We start from the raw sequence: 20,662 nt of genomic DNA on the forward strand, positions 1-20,662 counted from the left end.
ATCCTTCCTGTAAAAGGTAGTCTCCGTGCAGTAATAAGTAGAAATGTCTGCATGTCTCCCTCAAATTGGTGGTGACGAGTCTCTTCTTGAAATAGTACTTAAAATGTCTGCATGTCTCCCTCGTAGAATGATACTCAGTCTTTCTGCTTGGTAATAGTAGACTGCTTGCGGATGTCCGTCATGAAAAATGCCCATGGATGGTGTAGGCCTTGCTTGTCCATGGTGCTCCGTATAGACAGGTTAGGTTGAATAAAGGGAAAAATTATGACAAAGAAAGGAAATTGCAATAGGATGGGTATATATAATTCAAGTACGCATGTACACAAAACCAACTAATTTCCACTGCCTTTTCTTTTAAAATTAAATTAAATTGTCTCATCAAAATAAAATATGATTAAAATAAATTGATAAAATAATTGCCATAACTCTTTGAAAATAAATAAGGAAAATTTAAATAAAATATCCAACTGTAGTTAAAAATATTAATGTCCATGATTAATGTGTTGCCTTAACCTATTAATTATTACTGCGCTGCTCTAAATGAATCTGTTTAGAAAGCTGATGATGTTTATACAAATAATACCCAAGTACTGATGTTAATAATAGATTCCAAATAACAAAAACTAATATAGACATAGGCAAAGGGTTTAAAACTAATTCTTGAAATGAAATGTTCTTACTAATTGATTGATTAAGTTGTTTTAAAGCAAGTTCAAGCGGAGTCCATTGGGGAATAGTGAAATCAGATAAATTCTTGGGAATATTAGGTAGTAACTCAATTTCCTTCATTTTAACTTGTTCGAAAGCTAACATTCTTGTGTGTAAAATTTGCTGATCCACAATAATTTGCGAAAAATCCTGATAATTAAAAAATAAAGATTGGCCTTCGGTAAGCTGAACTGATCTGTGCGTGTTCAAATTATTATTCAAATTCTGAATGACAATAAATTGACCTGAACCTGATATTAAAATACCATTGCGTGTTCTAATAAACTGGAATAATTTATTGTCAGTAATAGACTTCACTTCAAAATTACAAAATGTAAAATTAATAAACAAAGATAAGTGTTGCAAGCATGTTCTAAATTCTGTTTAAATGTAAAAAAAAAATTAAGTCGTGAACCCTTAAAATAAATATATAAAATTTGTGTTGCGCAAAGCAAGCTGTTAGTATCTAAAAGGTTGCTTTGGCAAGCCTCTAATGGCCTCCTAATAAATGATAGGCTGGTGCAATTTGCCGTGGTTCATTAATATGCAATGTAAAACAAAAAATTTCAGTAAATGCTACTTCTGAGTTTCGTTGAAACTCCAGGTGGTAACAAAATATAGCATCAGGGAATTAAAAAGGTGAAATTAAAATTTGAAACACAATAAAAATAATGAAAAACTTTCTCAATTCCAAATTTCCTTTAAACAATAGAAATTTATCCATTCAAAACTTCTTGAGTCCGCCGTATACCTCAAATCACTTGGTCGTGTAAACAGACCCGCCGCGGAAAGGTATACTTGACCCATATAAGAATGGTGTGTCAATCCCTTAGGTTTGTTTAAACAAAATAAATAGAGAATAGTTATGCAATATATTAGAATATAAATAAAAATTACTAATATTACCTACTGTACTAACATTAACATGAAGTTAATCAGTAAGAAGTAATGAATTTATTGCTGCATTGTCAAATAAGATGCAAATTGGGTAGATGAACTAAACTTCCTAATAATAAATATTAATAATAATAATAATAATTTCTCAAATTCAACATTTGTGGTAAACTACTCTGTTTAAATTTGGAAAAGCTAACGATGCCATGGCGACTTTTGCTGCACATGCCTGTGCTAATCACCGAGGCTTAGCCTGGCATGTTGCTAATAATCTTGATTACTCTAAGTGCATAAAGTGCTAAAAATTGCCCTCTTGTAAAATTTCCCTGATTTTGATCGAAATTTCGTTTGACTTTATCCTGATTTAAACCAAATGTACGTTGATTTTCCCAAAATTTTACTTACTATAAATATCTATGAAAAACGGGAAAATTTTGCGAGAAAAACGCAAAAAAATTCGTCTTGTTGTTCCTTAAAAAAAACTTATTGGTCGTGATTAACCTGAAGTGCATAAATGCGACGTTTTATGGCAAAATTTATTTATGTAGAACAAAATATCCCTAACATGGTTGACATGAACTTCTATCGTAAAAATCAAGTTCTGATGGCTATATGTGTAACTAAACTGATCCCAAAAAATTTTAGTGGACGACCGCCCCTGATTCGAGAAAATCTATGCTAAGTGTTTTCTAAGCTTCTAGCGTGTTCAAAGTACTCGGAAGAGAGCGCTTGAGTGCAGAAAAGGAATTCGCTGATACCAGACATTCTAAATTGTGCAAGGTTGCATTTGTGGTCGCTGGACGTAACTGAAAATTTCTCTAAGGCGACAACGAGAGCTCTGGCAAGTTCGCTGCCGTGATCGGCGACTTCGGGGAAGTTCGGGTTCCGTTCGGGAGGTGGATGGGAAAAGGTCGCTGCTTCGAGCAGCGGGCATAGGAACGGAGAGAGAAAATGCAAGCTCTGGTTCGCGGATACATTGAATGACGCGTAACTGTTTACAAAACTTTAACTTACTACGAACAAAGTCTAGTAAGCGCTGCGGGAGTTCGAAATAAAGTCAAGGACTTTTGAAATGACGTAATAAATATGATGAAAAGAGAAAAAACTTCGCTGCGCTAGCGACAGCGTGTTACTTGAACACTTCCGTGCTCGTACAATAACAAAACTTGGAAAGCTGCTAGCAAACTAAATGACTAATAAACCTTGCATAAGGTACAATGAAACGTAAAAATAAATTATACTTAAAATTTAAATCGTAATTAATATAAAAATTCTAGGCGAACGTGAAGTCGTAAAAAATATGGTCTGTAAACGATACAACAGGTTCGGGAACCTGAAAATTTGGCTTACTTTCTGCTTTTAAAGTAACACTTGAAACTTTCTCGACTTTTACTGGTGACTGATTCGCAAATGACTCTTTAATTTTTACAACTGGCTGAACACAGTGTGAAATAGGCAAATCACTTTCCATTTTGCGACTTTTTGAACAAAATTAGGATCCTTGCTTACGGCAAATGTCTGAACTCTATCTTTAATGGATAAAATATTCTTCGGCAAATCTATACTGTCGTCTTTAGTGACTAAACTATTTCTGGATGCATCCTGAACTTCTTCTTGTACCCTAGGTTGAATAATAATGGACTGAGGCAGTGGAGGCGGCAGTGGCGGATTTATTGTTTTCAAAGGTACCACTTCAACAATTGGTGTAACATCGTCGTAAATCTGCTCAATGGGCGGTGAATCATTCAGTTTGCTTAACGGTAATTCGTTGGTACACTCATGGTCATAAGTAATAAGTTTCTTGCGGTGACATTGAAAATAACAGATTATGAAAATTATAAAAATACTAATAATAAATGTTGTTAATAATAAAATTATAATTATATTATAAGGATAGTCGAAGGACTTGTTCAACAGATAAATAAAATTAGAAGCTTTTACGTGTGGAAGTAATCCGTTTAAAATAACTAAAATCGCAATGATTTTCATGTTGCTTAGGCAATCAAAACAAACAGTTCTTCAAAGCTAACACGTACTTTAAGCCTGCCTAGTTTAATTAGTAGATATTTTAACTCAACTTTTAATTATTTCTGACTCTAGGCTCAATTTATCTGCGTAATCTATTTATTTAATATATTTTCTTTATTCTCTAAATTTATTAGCACTGTTTAACTTATGTTATTTTAAATTTTACTGCAAACTTATCTTATTTTACTTTCAGGTGTTAACTTTACGTTTAAATTCTTTGAAATCAATCGAACCGTACTAAGGTACAAGGTAAGGAAAAAATTTGAGACTGATTTATTCCTGACTACCTGAAATAAAATAATAATTATTATTTATGCGATCTTTAAATGCATTAAAATACTAACATCACTAAAACTTGAAGAATCTTTAATTCTCTCTACTCATTCTAAAATATGCTTAGCATATTATTGTGGCAAAGCTTTAAACTAAAACCGTTGTGGTTTACTCATTATCATTCTGCGATGGCAGAATGGATTTCCAGGATTATCGGTAGCTATCCAATATCCGAAGGAAAATACTTGTTAGTGGAGCGCAATAAAATCTTGACGTCGACGTCTACATATTCATATAATATAAATATTCTCATAACTGGCGCTTAAAAATAAACTTTGCTAATATAATCATATACCTTCTTCTGAAGAGTAACTATAAAATTCTAGTGATGTATTCGCTGAGCTAGTATTATTACATACTGCAAAAACTTTTGTGCCTAAAGCACATTATTAAATAATAAGTCTGCTTTTAATCGTTAATATTATTAGTGCTATTCTATGATAAATTATTATTATTATTATGTCATGCAAGTGGATTTAATATATTAGACCTGTTTCACTTTAATAAACGCCGTAACTTAGAGCAAACTTGCAATATTTATATTTAAAATTTTAAAACAATCTGCATTTTAAAGTTTTTAACGTTCGAAGCTACAACGTGCTAAGGATAAATATTCAACTGTCAAACGAAACAATGTTTCGGACAGAGAAAAAAAAATATAAAGATATACTAACAAAAAAAAATCTCGTTAATATGTGAGAAACGTCCACGCCGTGTGATGCTCTCCTAATTCTCTTCTAGTTATTCAAAATAAGTTGGCTGTGCCTAACTTTGCTTAAAGCATATAAGTATATGTATATCTGTGTACGGATTCATTCTCGTCACAACTGCTTACCTGTGCGGATATCTCTCGTCACTGCAGCCTATTTATACATCTATTACTTCTCAACTAGAACTTTTAATTAATCGGGCGGTTTATACCCTAAATCACGGTACGAACATTGTACATGCGTGTCGAGGAATATAATTAGCGTTTCGTTTCTTTTCATATTAACATGAATTAAAATTTTCAGGCAATGTATGCGTAAGTTAGGTAACATAAGGCAAGTGACTATCTCGTATAAACTTGACTATCTCCTTAATCTAAGCTCCCTTCATGAGGTGCTAGGAGACTTCAGTCATTAAGAATATAAATGAGTGGTCCTCGGGGCCTTATTCGTTCCCAAAACTATATATGTATAAAATGTAATATCCTCGTTGCAATAGTCTTAGCAGTCATAGTTCAAGCATTCTAAATCCTTTACAAGTTACGGTCAGTTTTAAACCAAATTTAAATTAAACTTTTAAGAAATTTCAATTAATAATAATAATAATAACAATATATTGACTCAAACAAGCATCCTCTGTGCCATGACTCGTTAAAATGCACCATAGTGCCGATTGACTCTGACTCGGTGGCACTAATTTATTTTCCTCATTCATAAATAACTTTAAAATCCACTTTTAATCCACGTTATTAATTAATTAAAATGTTAAAGATAAAATCGTTTACTGTTCACTGTAGCTTACTGCATCCTCATAACCAACGTTGTAATAATTTTCGTATCCAAGATCATGTAAAAAAAATTCTAAAATCACTGTCACTGCAAGAAATCTTCAAATCTAAATGCCTATTCCTTATTCCTTATTTAAAATTCTGGATGGTAAAATTTTCCCAGGTGGGAATTTGTCGTAGCCATGGTACCGGGTTCGTGAGTGAACCACAGAGCTACCAGGAGCAGATTGATAGGGAATCGTCCACAGACGTCCCTGGGCCGGCCACATTTTTGACGAAATGGGCCTCCCTAAAATCCGACATCGAACCTTCCGCCACGCGGAATGCCGGACGCTCCTGATACCATAGCGCCAGCCCGACGCGGGTAACCGCGACGGAGCTAGGGCGCAGGTTCCTTCGCATTCTACATTTCGCTGATTACCGACCCAAACTTGAAGTCGATAAATTTAATCAAATTCATCCTCATGTTAGACTAAACATCTATCATGGCATATATAAATTCTTCTCCCCCCATAAATGCAAAAAGCTTTAAGCCCTATGTATTTTCAAAATAAAATATGGCAAGGACATACTAACAAAACTAAAGAAATGAGCAAAATTGTGGGGTGGGTAATGAACTAGCACTCCATTACGTGTCAAAATTTAGGGTGGGAAAAAATTCTAAACTGGTTAACATTAACTGAAATTCTTTTCATTTCCGAAAAAATGAAAAGGCCTCAAGCACTCCACCACGTGTCAAGCTTTTGTTGGGGTGGGTTTGAATTTAACTGGTTATAAAACTAATATTTCAATTTTCATTTAGTTCATGGTGAAATAAATGAAAATCCCAGCACCTCGACCACGTGTCAATATTTGGGGTGGGGTTTAAATCCTAAACTGGTTACAAACTCTTTTCTCATCGCATTTCCGAAAAAATGCATGAGAAGCCCTAGCAAATCCACCACGTGTCAAGCTTTTTCTCATCGCATTTCCGCAAAAATGGATGAAAGCCCTAAGCACCTCCATCCACGTGTCATTCTAAAGAATGAAGGGATCTGAACCAGTTAATTGATGGGGTGATGTAAACTACTCATCATTCATCCTCTTGATGAGACCACTCGTCATTGACATGACGAGTTATTGCTTGGCATGCGAAAGGTACAAATTACACAAAGGAATTAAACTACTGAAAAGACAATGGCAACTCGTTGGATTTTGTGAACCGTTGAACCTGTATCATGGCTGGGTGTAGGATAATTACCTGTCTAACTGAAGTCTCTTAGCTGAATGAAAATAGCGAAGTCCTCTGTGAGCTTCTAACTTGTTGACCAAAAGCGTGCTTCCACTATCGACCTCCTGCCTTGCTGACCTCCTCTCTCTACCAACTCTATTCCCAAAGTCCAGTCACTTCCCAGCTTGTCTCACCTCTATATTCCCTGGCCATCGAGCTCTTCCTCGATGCCGAATCGCCGAATCGTGTTTATTATCATAATTGCTACCATGCAAACCGCTGACTCTAAAACCAGAAGTGTTACCTATTTCCTGAATGCTCAGGAGGTTTGCATGGCACAACACAATGCATTGTAAACATGCCTAAGAGGCTTGAGACAGCTGAGAGAAAAACAAGTGAATGCCCTGGTCAACATGAAGCGTTCAGAGAGACTTAATAAAATAAACATACAATCCTATGGATTGATACGCTATTATCTTCAATCACAAGCATAATAAAATAGCGATAGCATAGATAGTATACATAGTATTCCCCGATAGTAGATTTTTTTCAAGAAATACGCTGTTACGTAGAACGTAATAGTTGTGTTAATGTAATAATGTAGTAATCTTGTAATTCTATGCTATTTGGTATACAAACTGCAGTAACAAATGTATTCAATATTGAGAAAACATAAATACGTTGCTGTTCAACATACATATTAGAATCGTTTTCCTAAAGTACCTGCAGAATCTACAGCTTAATATAGGCCTATATAATTTCTTAATAAAGATTAGACGTTTGTATTGGTGTACTGAGTTCTGATATTTCATTCTACTTCATTTCAATATTACAGGTGTTGTGCATTTTAGATACCAAAATTAATCTCGAGTTATCGTATCAATCCCTAAGATTGTATGTTTATTTTATTAAGTCTCTCTGAACGCTTCATGTTGACCAGGGCATTCACTTGTTTTTCTCAGCTGTCTCAAGCCTCTTAGGCATGTTTACAATGCATTGTGTTGTGCCATGCAAACCTCCTGAGCATTCAGGAACAGGTAACACTTCTGGTTTTAGAGTCAGCGGTTTGCATGGTAGCAATTATATTAAACACACGATTCGGCGATTCGGCATCGAGGAAGAGCTCGATGGCCAGGGAATATAGAGGTGAGACAAGCTGGGAGGTGACTGGACTTTGGGCATTGAGTTGGGAGAGAGAAGGTGGTCAGCAAGGCAGTAGGTGAAGAGTAGAACGACGCTCTGGTCGACAAATAGGAGAGAAGCTCACAGAGGACTTCGCTATTTTCATTCAGCTAAGAGACTTCAGTTAGACAGGTAATTATCCTACACCTAGCCATGATACAGGTTCAACGGTTCACAAAATCCAGCGAGTGACCATTGTCTTTTCAGTAGTTTAATTCCTTTGTGTAATTTGTACCTTTCGCATGCCAAGCGATAACTCGTCATGCTAATGACGAGTGGTCTCATCAAGAGGATGAATGATGAGTAGTTTACATCACCCCATCGATTAACTGGTTCAGATCCCTTCATTCTATAGAATGACACGTTATAATGACAGTTGTGATCGCATTCTGAGAATCTCAAATGCAATCTTTATTAGCACACACCTCTATGACGTTCCTTCATTTCAGAAATCATTGAAATACCAAAGTTAATGAAAAAACCCTCTGGGTTTTAAAATGTTGTTTTTTTTCAAGTGGGCCCAACCCGAACCTTGGCTAACCCTGAGAAATACATATCCCTAAAGCAGGGGTTTCCAAACCTTTTCGTTTCAAGGTTCGAAGATTTTTCCGCGGCGCCCAAGTCAAACGTTCAGTTAATTTTTTTTTTTTTTTTTTTTTTTTTACAAAATAATAAATTATGTGGTTGGGGTTGCTTGTCTTAAGTTAAAAAAATAAACACATATTTCAAATTCAGAAAAAAATGTGTAAAAAGAACTAAATAATCACATATTTGGAATAATCACATCATTGATTGAATTTAAAATTTAAAATCTTGGAATATTTCGCGGCGTCCCTGTAAACCACTCTTTGGTAACTACTGCCCTAGAGAATAAATCAGAAGGAACTGACATAAATATCCATCTTGCAAAACTGCCCTATCATCAGAGTAGCTACCCGGGAGGGGAAAATACACGTGGATTAAATTTTATGTGCATTCGTGAACACTTCTGGGTTGTAAAAATCACATATACTTGAAATGGTGTCGTTATAACCCAGAAGTATCTGTCACTGTAAAAATCTGTTACGTACGTGAAATGAGAAATTCTGATAAAACCAATTGGATTTTCGGAAATCGGGTTGGTTGCAAGTCAGATGAATGCGCGCCTAGTTACGTTATGTCATTAGACCATACAAAAGATTTGTTAAAAAATAACCCTTCATTTTTACGCAGCTACACAACTTGAAAGGCGAAACATTTTGATCAACATATCTTTCAAGTACTAACTGATATATTAGGCTTCAATGTTTAACTGTGTTCATACTGATGCAACACTGTGCAGTAACTACATATAGCAATTCTACTCCATCTGTAGGCAAGACATGGAAAGCTTTGCGATTCAAATATTGCGAAATAAATGAAGTGGGCAATGAAAGCTAATTTTTCACGCAAAATGATGTTATTGTTTTTTTTTTTTACATCTATTACTGTGAAAATATTTAGAACCTCCAGTGGATAGGGCATCTGATTGCCACGCGAGAGACTGGAGTTCGATTTCCCAGGGTAGATTTCAGGTGGAAATTTTTCAAGCAATGCAACGCAGCCTCTAATAAATAGGTACCGGGGAAGGGGTACGCTGATCCACCAGAGCGTGGTTCGGATCACATCACCTCCGTTACTGCCCAAGGTTGTGAATATGTGGGTCCCTACCTCCACACAGGGGGTAGCTTTACCTTTACCGGATATTTCGGTGGGAGGTTGACGCTCCAAAACCATATCGGTACGCCTTTGCTGATAGTTTTTACTTATTTTTGTTGAACTAGGTAAAGTTTTATAAATATAGATGTAGCTGATAGCCAAGACCTTGTTTTCCGATAAGAAGACAACGATGCCTTTACTCCATGGATAAGGGGTGACTTGCGAAGGCACCCAAAGTCAACCTCACTTCCATGTAGTCCATGTGTGACAGGCCAACGTGGCTCTGGCGTCTCGACCCAAGGCCAATATAATTCTCTGTAGGGTGGTGCTGGCCTGTATTTGTCCTTGTGTGTACTGACTGAGTGCCTCTTTGCAGGCTCAGCTTTTAACTAGAGTATGCAACCTGACTTCCACGTAGTACACTCTGGACAGAATTTTGAAGACTAACGAGGCTCTGGCGTCTGGGTCCAAGGCCATTGTATAATTCTCTATGGGACTTGTATCGGTGTGCCGTCCATATGTGTTTGTCCCTTCATCTACTTTATCTCATCTTATCTTCTTTCATCCTCATCTTTACAATTAGCCAAAACTGGCAGAAACGCAAAGTAAAATAAATCAATTCAGTCAATCAATCAACTAGGTTATGCAAGTTTTATCCTCGGAGAGAGAACTAGTTTTGGTTCTTGTTAAGGAATCTATTACTATTATGTATTAAATATTAAGTGATGAAGTTTTTGTTAGGGTCCTGTTCTCAAATTTCGTTTTAGTTAAGGATATCCTCGTATTGTGTGACGGGCAAAAATAGCCCATGTGTTGATGTACCCACAATATAAAAATCAATCAATCAAACCTTTACTCCATGCTCAGTATTTAGAAACGCGAACCGAATCGCGCCTCTGAACACTCCGGGTCACCCACGGCAATCCAGCTCTTTTCGCGAAGGAAATCACTTAATCACGGCCAAATCGCGGGCTCAGGGTTCGATCCCCCGGAGCAGGGTTTATGAGTCGCTATTAATTACAGGAGGTGGGACGTGCCCTGGCGGAGGGCCCAGCCAGGATTTCTCCTCCGACGTGCTCCTTATCTCGGCGGGAGCCTCCTTCTGCTTCTTCGAGGGGGGGCAGTTCATTTTCCGCGAGATCAACTCAGGATTTAGCCAACCCGTCGTTTCGGTGGGAGAACCATCCCGATATCTGGAACTTCCACGTGGCCAGTCCGGGGATACGAAGGGGAGGAAAGGGGTGGATCCGAGATTACGCTGACGAAGTTTTCCTTGCTGGTGAAATCCGGTGACGGTGCAGGAGACTATCGCCATGCAGGCAACACGTGAATTCCGAAAACTTTCTCCGTACCGATCTGGTAGAAATAGGTAACGAGTATTCTTCCATTCGATCGGTAGCTGTAATGGGTGAGGACAATGCGTACATTTAGTTCCGTATTATTTTAAATCCCATGAACGGTAGTGAAGGGTATCGAGGGTTTTTACTTGTTTGTTACTTTTTATTGTTTGTGTAACGGACAATGAGTATCATTACTTTGTTAGTACTTTTTTGTTTATTTTTTTTTGGTTGAAAGTAAAATCTTAAGAAATATATTTTGTCCTAATGGAAATGGAACAACAGAGAAGGAAGTAGATTACATAACACTGAACTGATTAAATCTTTATCGGTCCTCTGATATTAGAATAATTAATTCCAGAAGACTTAGGTGGGCAGGCCATGTAGTACGCATGGGAAAGGAAAGAAAAGTAGCAATTTTGTTAGCAAACCTGATGGTAAGAGTCCTGTTGGAGAGTCAGCCGAAGATGGCCCTGATGGAAATTGGTAAGGATCTTGCACAGGATGTTTATTTCTGCGGCAATAGACTTTCTGGTTTAGGAATACCATAGAATAAACTATATTTTGAATAACTGTAATGGGATAAGGAGTGTCTTCATTTGGATACCACTCTTTACCGTTTTAATTCTTCAGTACGGGTAATTTATTAATTAGTTTCTTTACACAGCACATCAACAAAATAATTCGGTTCATCTCATAATCGTAACCAGAATGGAAATATTACAGTCAGGCCTTCATTATAAAAGTCTTCTAAAGTCGTAAATTTAACGACACATACTAGTTTTTCCACGAAACTGCAATAAATCTACTTGAGATAAATTTGTTCTGTGACTCCTACGATTTTTAAGAATGTCAGTGGCATTCTCCTTTCCCTTATTGATTCCAAACTTATTTTCCCCTCTCCTCAGAAGTTATTGGTAGTTAAATTGTTGACCGAAACATTCTGTTTTTTTCAGTCACCAATTACGCTGTATATTGGAACATTCTTAGGTTGGATGTATGGAAGTGGAATCTGATTGGCTGGTCCCAGCATCGAGCCAAGAAGCATAGGCGTGCGCACGGGGGGCAAGGGGGGGGGGACAAATTACCCCCCTAATCCTGGACGTCCGCAGATTTTTTCCACGGAAGGACAAGCAAGGTATTTAACCATGGGGCATATTACTCCGATAATAGTGTTGACTCCTCAAAAACACCTTTTGAATTTGAAATTATCGCATTCGTGCATCCCCATTATAATTAATGTAGATTAGTATGACTGAAATCAAATTATACGTGTGAAAATGTACTTTTGGTTTGATGTTCATTTGTTTTCTAAGGGGGAGATGTGGCCATCCTTGCCCCCCCCCCCTTTCCAGACGTCCATGCCCCTATATTATTATATTGTCACCCAGAAATTTAGGATAGAGGAATTTTATCGCCGTTATTAAACGATATTATACTCTTCAAGAAAATTAAGCATTTTGAAGCCGATGAAAGTTCAAAGCAACCACAGGGGCAGGGTGCATTGACCCCCAACCTTGGACGGAAATCAATTTTAAGGGCGCAAACATGGATAAAGAAAAGCAAGACTAGCAGAATATACGAGTAGCAGGACAAAATGATACTCAAGACGGAATTAGTTTTCAAGTCTTTCTTGCATTATTTCTTCCAGGCGGCCAAGAGCACCTGCAAGGGAGCACAGAGCTGCAATTGCCCCCTTGATTTCAAATTTTATACAAATAAAAATACATTTCGTAAAATTTTCTTTCTCGCTTCGCTTGCAGCTATCTGCTTTTCTTGCAGTCTTGTCAAGGTCAGAGCTGTAGCTAGGGGTCGGCGGGAGTTGGCCCTGGACGCCGAAGATCTAAATGAAAAGAATTGTAAAAGAGAATGCCATGGCGCTCCATAAAAATTTTTGCGCCATATTAAATTAATATTGTTTTCATTTTGTAAAAATTTGGATCTGATAATTTTCTTGTTCGCTTCGCTCGCAATTTCTTCTCTGTAATAGATTGTAAATTATCAGGGAGAGAAGTACTGCTGCTAAACGGTTTTATATTAAAAGCATGAACAATTGTTTAGAGGAAAAGGAGCGCGCACATTTCAGAGACAATTTATATGATTTTTGCTGTTGATTTGTCATGGGGCGGATGAATTGATTATATATGCATGTATGTGTATATATTTATGTGTGTGTGTGCTTGGGGTGTGTATATATATACACACCCATCGATGCAATAAAATTGAAACAGTGAGATAAAATTAGGTTTCTTTCTTTCCCGACTGAACTTTCATCAAGGCTTTTGCCCCTCCTACAGAGGGTCTGCGCATGCCTATGCCAAGAAGCCAGTGACGAAATAGATTACATCACATTGTAGTTACCAAATTCAGCAGCCTAGCTAGTCCATCGGTCAGAAATGAAATCTAGTTCAGTGGAATACGGGTTTGAAAGAGATCTAGGCCTAACATATCCGATCGATCTATCTGTATGTCAATGGTAACCAAGCACCATGACACCGACGAATCGAACCTTGGGCCCCCTAACTCAGTACCGTGTTACGCTAACCACTCCACCGTAGAGTCTAGCTCCTGGACATATCCATGCTTTACCTTCTTCTTAAAAAAAAAAATATCAGTTGACTGCGCAGGCCTTCTGCGCACTATCGACAACAACTCCACCAACCAACCCACACGAAGGCAATTTTCCCTTGTCATTGAGTTAACAAGAGTTAATCATGTAATCAGGGACTACGTCCAAAGGGCAGGAAAGGTAAGTTCCTCATGCATACTGAAAAATACATGAGGAAGGGTCAGAGGAAAGGGGAGAAGCAGTGGTTTCAATCATTCTCCTGAATCGGTGATCGCAGCCCCCGATGACAAGGCGGGCTGGAATTCTGTGCCGACGGCTGCGGGGCCCTGTGGAAGCCCAGCACACTCGGACCGCATCAAAGGCAATAAATTCAGCTTGCATACTCCTGGCCAATCAATCCCTGTTGCGTGTTTCTGACTTTGTGCTCGGCCGCCACCCCTTTCCCCTGCTGCGTCCCTGGAACAGAAACTGAGGGAAAGGAAGGGAAGGTCTGTCCACATCTGCTGAAGCGTGTAAATCAACTCTTGCCGATTTCAGTGCTTGGACTTTGTATTTATGTTACTTTACGTTCACTTGCTTTTACCGTTATGGTTAAATCCTAACAATAACTTGATTGGATCCGATTTGGTGCTAAAATAAAGGCTGCAGTAAGGCCATTCCACATGAAACCAAGCAATGACCTGGGCCGGGGAGGTCCCCTTGGCGACATGGATTTCGATTATTTTTGATACATACGTACCTAACATCATCATACGTACCATCATGAGGTAAATAAACAGTAATTGTTTTAGATTTTTTTGACCGTCCATGCCTGGACCTACAGCCAGGATGCTGTGTGTGGCTCATGCTGTCTCGACCCTATATGTTTGTGATTGTCCTTTCATCCATCTCTTTGTATCACCATTCATTCCCATCATCGCAATTACCCAAAAGTGGCAGAAACGCATGGAACCTAATTTAATGAATCGATCAATTTTGGAGAAAAAGGACGCTGAATGTGGAATTCTTAAATATTATTTATTCAGCTTCCGGAGCAGCTACATATATGAAATTGGTGTTGTTTTAAAACTTATACAATTACCTTTATTTTTATATGCAATAAGCCGAGTTTTGAAAAAAAATCCCATTTTCAGACACCTACATTTTCAATTTTGTACATGCTTGTAAGTGAACTTGTAATTTTCAAAATCGGATCATAGTGGGAGGCCCCAGATTAGTACCATGGGTATAGTTGTTTCTCCACTCGTCAGTTCATCATTTATCCTCATCGTAGCGATTAACCCAAGAGGTTGAAAAGCGACGTAAAACAACCAAAGTAGAAATAACAACGAATATTTATTCAAACAATTCCAGCCAGAAGACACGCTGAGATTTAATATAAATAGACGAATTGTTATTAATAAACTGGATTAAACGAATGCTGTAAATTTCTCTCCATGGCACAACAGCCCTAAGCCCTATGAGAACCAGAGCATGCAGAGCGGCTTTTCATTGGTCACCGCATTACGTCCTACCGCCGCTGTTTTCTGACTTTCGAGATTACAGTCCGCTATTATTTATTTCAAGTAGCTCCCCAGTTGTCCTCCCCATTCTGGGTCAACACCGATATGTTTCGAACTCTTACCTGGGATAGAACTCGCGACCACTTGCACCAAAAGCAAGAGCGCTAACTATTTAATTGGCTATCCGGAACCTCGAAAAATTCCTTCAGCATCGTTTAATGTTATTTGTTAAAAGCATAACGTGTCGAACAAAACGTGAAGCTCGAAACTTCTCTTGCACGTTCTGGCTGTCATGAAAGGTATGTGAAATTGAGAGACTAAGCAGAAACACGGAGGTCAGCATGCGTGTCGTTATTGACAGGGGGTAAAAAGGACACCAGCACTGAACTGCCAAAAGTGGGTGGAGTGTGAGCTTGGCGGAAAAGGGGATTTACGACTAAAGGGCGAAAAACCGCAGCATTCTGCGTTTGATCTCCACCGGAGCATGGAACCGAGCTGTTCCCTCTTTTGTTGCGAGCCATCATTAGTTAAGCTATGCAACCCGCTGAGCGCATGCGCCGTAGTGATACGGTGCGTGCTTATTGGATTACCCCTGTACTAATCCTCTTGGAAAATCGTGGTGCAATGATTCAATAAGCACTCCTTTGTCTATTTGCGAACAGTTGAACAATATGTCTATAAAGTCATTTCTTTGTTCTGTTCGTTGTGGAAAACGTACAATCCTATAATATGATTACCGTCAGCCCCTTCTAAACTTTAACACAACTTTAGTTTCTGTAGATGCTTGGCAGAGACATGCTGGAAGCAGCAAGTGCACCCCTTGAGGGGTGCAGAGGGAATTCTAAAAACAAAACAATATTATTTGAGTGAAGACCCGCGGTGGTCTACTTGCTAGGGCAACGGAGCGCCACGTGAGAGGCTCGGATGAGTGATCTCAGATGGGATTTTTCTGAAAATGTCCCTGCGGCTCACTCAGCCTCTATTTCAGGCTTGAGCATCTCGTGTGCACATGTGGACGCTAACGGAACGAGCTTTCCGCCTGCATGCCAATTCAAGACCAGTAAGCAGCAGAACAGAGTGGGGGAGTTATGAATACGATGACCAGAACTTTCCCACAGCACGAACGCGACGGACGAAGCCTCCTGCTTCGCTCTCTCCCCTTTTTTCCGACCCCCCTAATAACGCCCCAGTACCTCTTCTCTCTCTGCAGTCCACACATGCATACGAGAGGACTCTTCCACAATTACAGGGACTTGACCAGGTCTGCTGAAATAAATGCGGTAAACCTTGGGGTTAAAGATGGACGGAGAATGGTGTTGATTGCATCACCTCCTACATAGTCCGATATCGAAAATGTGTTTAACCCTGTCTTCACGTCCTCTACGCGCCTTCATGGCACGGTGCAATGCTCAGAGGATAGCTTATATTTTCTCTATTTGCGTTTTGTAAGCAGCAGAGCCTTATTACAATTACAACTAAATTTTTACCATAAACATTTAGTTACAAACAGGAAAGTAAGACATTAGAGGCACGGTTAAATAACACACAACAAGACTGGGAAAGCCTTCATTTCAGCAAGTCCACTCAGCTCGCCTGCTTTCTTTACATTTTTCATATTTTACGTCGATTTTTTATCTCTCATCGCGACGACGATGATGAATAATGATTTACTAAAATTGATTATGGTTCAATTACAAAAAATTCTGCTGCGAGATTGTGAGTCGACCACTCAACGCGCTTGGTGACCGATGCGGCATAACTCGTGTACATTACTTTAGGAATTCATCAACACAAACAGCCCGCCCGCATGGCACCGAGAAGAGAAATAACAGTGTCCGAGATTCTCGGTATGGTAATTGAAAAATCTACCTAAACCTAATGACTTTTACTGTGCAACTTCTTCAGGCATACCAAACGCATATCTACTAGATACGATAGATAAATCATATATTTTGATTACAGTAATTACAAAGTCAATCCATTAGAGTGGCAGATGTGAACCTGTGCTACGTGGTTGCATACATTCAGAATAAATTTCGGCCGAGGACGCTGTATGCATTGTTATTATATATATATGCTATGTCTCGTCTCGTCTCGATTCCGTCCCTGCAGAAACCCTTATCAACGAAGAAACAGCAGTGAGAAAATACTAACAGCGAGATAAATCATGTGATATCCTGGGAGAATTGCTGTTACATTATATTTGAATTTGAATTTTTACTCCATATACATCAGTATTTGGAGGGTTCAGTACAGTTCAGACAAAAAGTATAATTACCAAATTTCTATAATTTACAATTTAAGTATTCACTAACACTATAATATTCCTTATTTAATAATAGTCTTTTTCGACTATTTTCTTCGACTATTTTCTTTTCGATTTGTTTTTGAACCATGTCATATTTTCTGCTTTGGTAGGTTATTGAATAATTTTAATTGCAACCTGTTCGGGTCCTTCTTGAACTAATGAATTATGGCTTTAGAAGCTGTTTATTTCAGTCGTTATTGCACGTTATATTGAGCTTCGTGGCGTAATATTTTTCCTCGCATATAATGCCATTTGTATGTGCAGTGAAGGGAGGATCTAATATTTTGTATTTCTTAAACAACGTTTTGCACGATTCCCTAGGCCTCATTCCTGCTATAATCCTAATGGCTTGCTTTTGTTCTTTAAATGCTTCTAAACTTGCCGGTGCGTTCCCCAAAATTCTATTACATAATTTAGTAGTAAATGAAACATTGCATAATATACCTGAATTAGTGAACTTGTATTGAGTGTTTGTTTTAATATCCTCGATGCAAATATTTTGGAATTTAGTTTTGTAACAAGTATTTTTACGTGGTTTAACCAATTTAGATTTTCATTTATAGTTACTCCGAAAAATGTTGTTTCGCTAACTAATTTTACTGGAAGATGACTATTCTTTACTACATCTTTAGTTTTACTGTGTTGTTTAGTGTGAAAAAGCAGGTAATTTGTTTTCTGTTCGTTCAATTGTAATTTGTTACTGTTAAGCCATTTTTTTCATTATTTTATCAATGTTTCCTTTTAACTCGTTCACATCATTTCCCTTTACTATTGCTCTGTCTAGTATCAAGCTATACAAAGTGTATACTTCTGTTAAAAGCTTCCCTGAAGCTCGTTACTGTCATGTCCTGTACAACGGAAGACATACAATATTCATACACTTCACCTTTTTTTTTTAACGATCGCCTGTTCCCCATTCTTTCATCGTAGCTTCCCTGTAATCACGCTGCCACCGAGATTCCGGGAAAGGGAAGCGGTACGAAAAAATTCGATACTTTATTACAAACTAATGCAATTTTCCCAGGAATCCACTGTGTATTATTTTTCCACCGCTCAAACATTGTTTCCATTGTTCCTTCCGGCTACATCTCCGGAACTCGTCGAATTTCAGTAAAACCGTGTTTGAGAAGCGAGCGAGCTCGGGGGAAGGGAGGAAGGTTGCGATAGACTGAAGAATGAGGGCAAACCGTGTGATTGAGCAAGTGAACTCGGCTGATCGCCCCCTCTCCTCCTCTCCCCACTCGTAACAAGTTCTGCTCGGATTCCAGGAATTTGTAAACCAAGGAAAAGGGATCGATTTGAGATACATCAATGAGCTCCCCACTTCCTTTATCTTTATTTATTTATGGGCTGATTGCGTCCTTTCCCAATTGAGAAACACAAGACCCTTAACAACAATTAATTTGAAGCGGTGAATTGGTTAGTGCTCTCGCTCTTGGTGTGAACGAACCCAGGTGCGATTCCCGGTTGCAGCTCGTCATTCTGACAAAACTCCAAATGTGGTCTACCGCTTGGCAGAGCCTTAGCTTTGAAAAGGGTTCTTGCAACCCCCAACCCCTTCCTTTTTGTTACAAGTAAACTATACAGAGGATCTCTATAAAAACAAAGAAAAATACATCTACACGAACTACAGGGTGATAAAAAAAAAGGTAACCGAAATATATCATAAAAATGCCCCCTGGCAAATTCGCGAGCAAAAGAGCAATCATTTGTTTTCTCTTCCCCTTCTCTCGTAACTGTGAGCCATACGATTACAGCGAGACAGGGGCATTCATGTCTTGGTCAAGCTGTACTTATTACTTTCCGTTAACTTTTTTTGGGCCACGTTATTAATAAAACCTGAGGTTTCTCAAGCGGCACTCACACTCTAGAAAGCAATTCAATTGTGGTCCGGGAGAGAAAATCAGAAAGCGTAAATGGGTTCTGGACCATAAAGAACCTTTTTACCATTAAAGTATTTCATTTCGGAACCTTTATTTTTTCTTCCGGATCAATTTAAATACGGTACTCAACTTGGACAGTATTTAAATTGTGCTAGAAAAAGGTTCCAGTTCTGTTACGGAACCCAATAGAACCCATTACAATTGATGGGTTCCTGGACCTTAAACAATCCTGGTAAAAAGTTCATTGAAGAAATTACGAACTCAGACTGTCAGTTCCCAACTGCCAACTACCGAAATACAAAATGACCATAACCGGTTTCAAAGTAGTAAAGGCCATTATATAGTTATCCTAATTAATGTAATTTAAATTCTTCTTTTTTAAAATATATTTATTACTCACGTAATGCAATTTATAATCATTATCTATCTTTATGCGTAATAAAATATTCAAATTTTAAAAAAGTTAAAATTTAACTGTAAAATACTGTAAATTATCAGGTGACTTCAATCTATGCAGCGTACAAACACAATGCATCACAGGCCTCCCGATGGCGTACTGGTAACGTTGTCGCCTTGTAATCCGGGTCCGGATCCCACTTTAAACTGTAGGTCCAGTCTCGATTAGCCTTTCTGTGCATAAAGTGGACTTAAAATAACAATTCAATCAATCACTCAATTCAACAATGCAGCGCAAAACTACACAGAGAATTATCTGGTTGTAGGTCGGCACCAGGGGCTCGTTAGCCTACAAAAGGTAAGGGTGCATTACTTTTGCGAGAGGTTGGCCTTCCGAAAAGGTCACCCTAGTGTATGCATATTCCTTTGCACCCATTGTATCACGTAGATGAGAAAAACTTCGAAGGAAGCCGGCATCTCGTACGATGTGGCAGGAAACGACGAAGATATGCAATGGAGGATCGCGCAAGTATCTTGCTTCCCTTTATGCGAGACGATGCACATGGGCTTTCTTTCGAAGCTCATTCCCCCGGATCCGGACGCCAAAAAAAGGCAAGGTAAGAGGTATATAGGGAAGGGATGGCGTAGTCATTTGTTACCGAGATACGTCATCCCACTGGCACGACAGCAAAGCGGAAGTGAAGGTACAGCTGGCAGCCCACGAGAAGAGCGCTGGCAGAAGAGGTGTGACGTACTGCCAGGCGACTCCACTCTTTCGCGTGGGGGAGGTGCTCTTCCGCCAGACCTCTTCTCGTCAGCATGCCTTTTAAACTTCGCGCGCGGGAGCGGGCTGTCTCGGAAAGTCGTGCTTCGGAACGGGAAGTTGTTGCTCTGTTGAGTTTGAAACTGAGGTTATTAAAGGAAACGTGGTAATTATCACCATATATAGCAGATGTAAGGATTGTATTTTCACTGAGAAATGTATGTGATTAATCGATGCATTTACAAATTGTAAATAGAAATATCAGACCTCCGTGCGGGATTGGTGAGCGTAGCGAGTTACGACGCCAGGGGTCCTGGGTTCGAATCCCTGGAAAGGCATGGATATTATTTTCGTTTGTCTCTTCACCCATTTCATTA

General features: G+C 38.7%; 1 protein-coding gene across 2 annotated transcripts in view; it reads right to left on the reverse strand.

The window, feature by feature from the left end:
- pxb (putative Hedgehog signaling attenuator pxb) overlaps positions 1-20,662 on the reverse strand; it is a 412,264-nt gene that overhangs the window by 259,815 nt on the left and 131,787 nt on the right. The gene's annotated exons all lie outside the window — the stretch shown is intronic.

This window comes from Lepisma saccharinum, chromosome 3, assembly GCF_977018435.1.
Source record: "Lepisma saccharinum chromosome 3, izLepSacc3.1, whole genome shotgun sequence".
NCBI lineage: Eukaryota > Metazoa > Arthropoda > Insecta > Zygentoma > Lepismatidae > Lepisma > Lepisma saccharinum.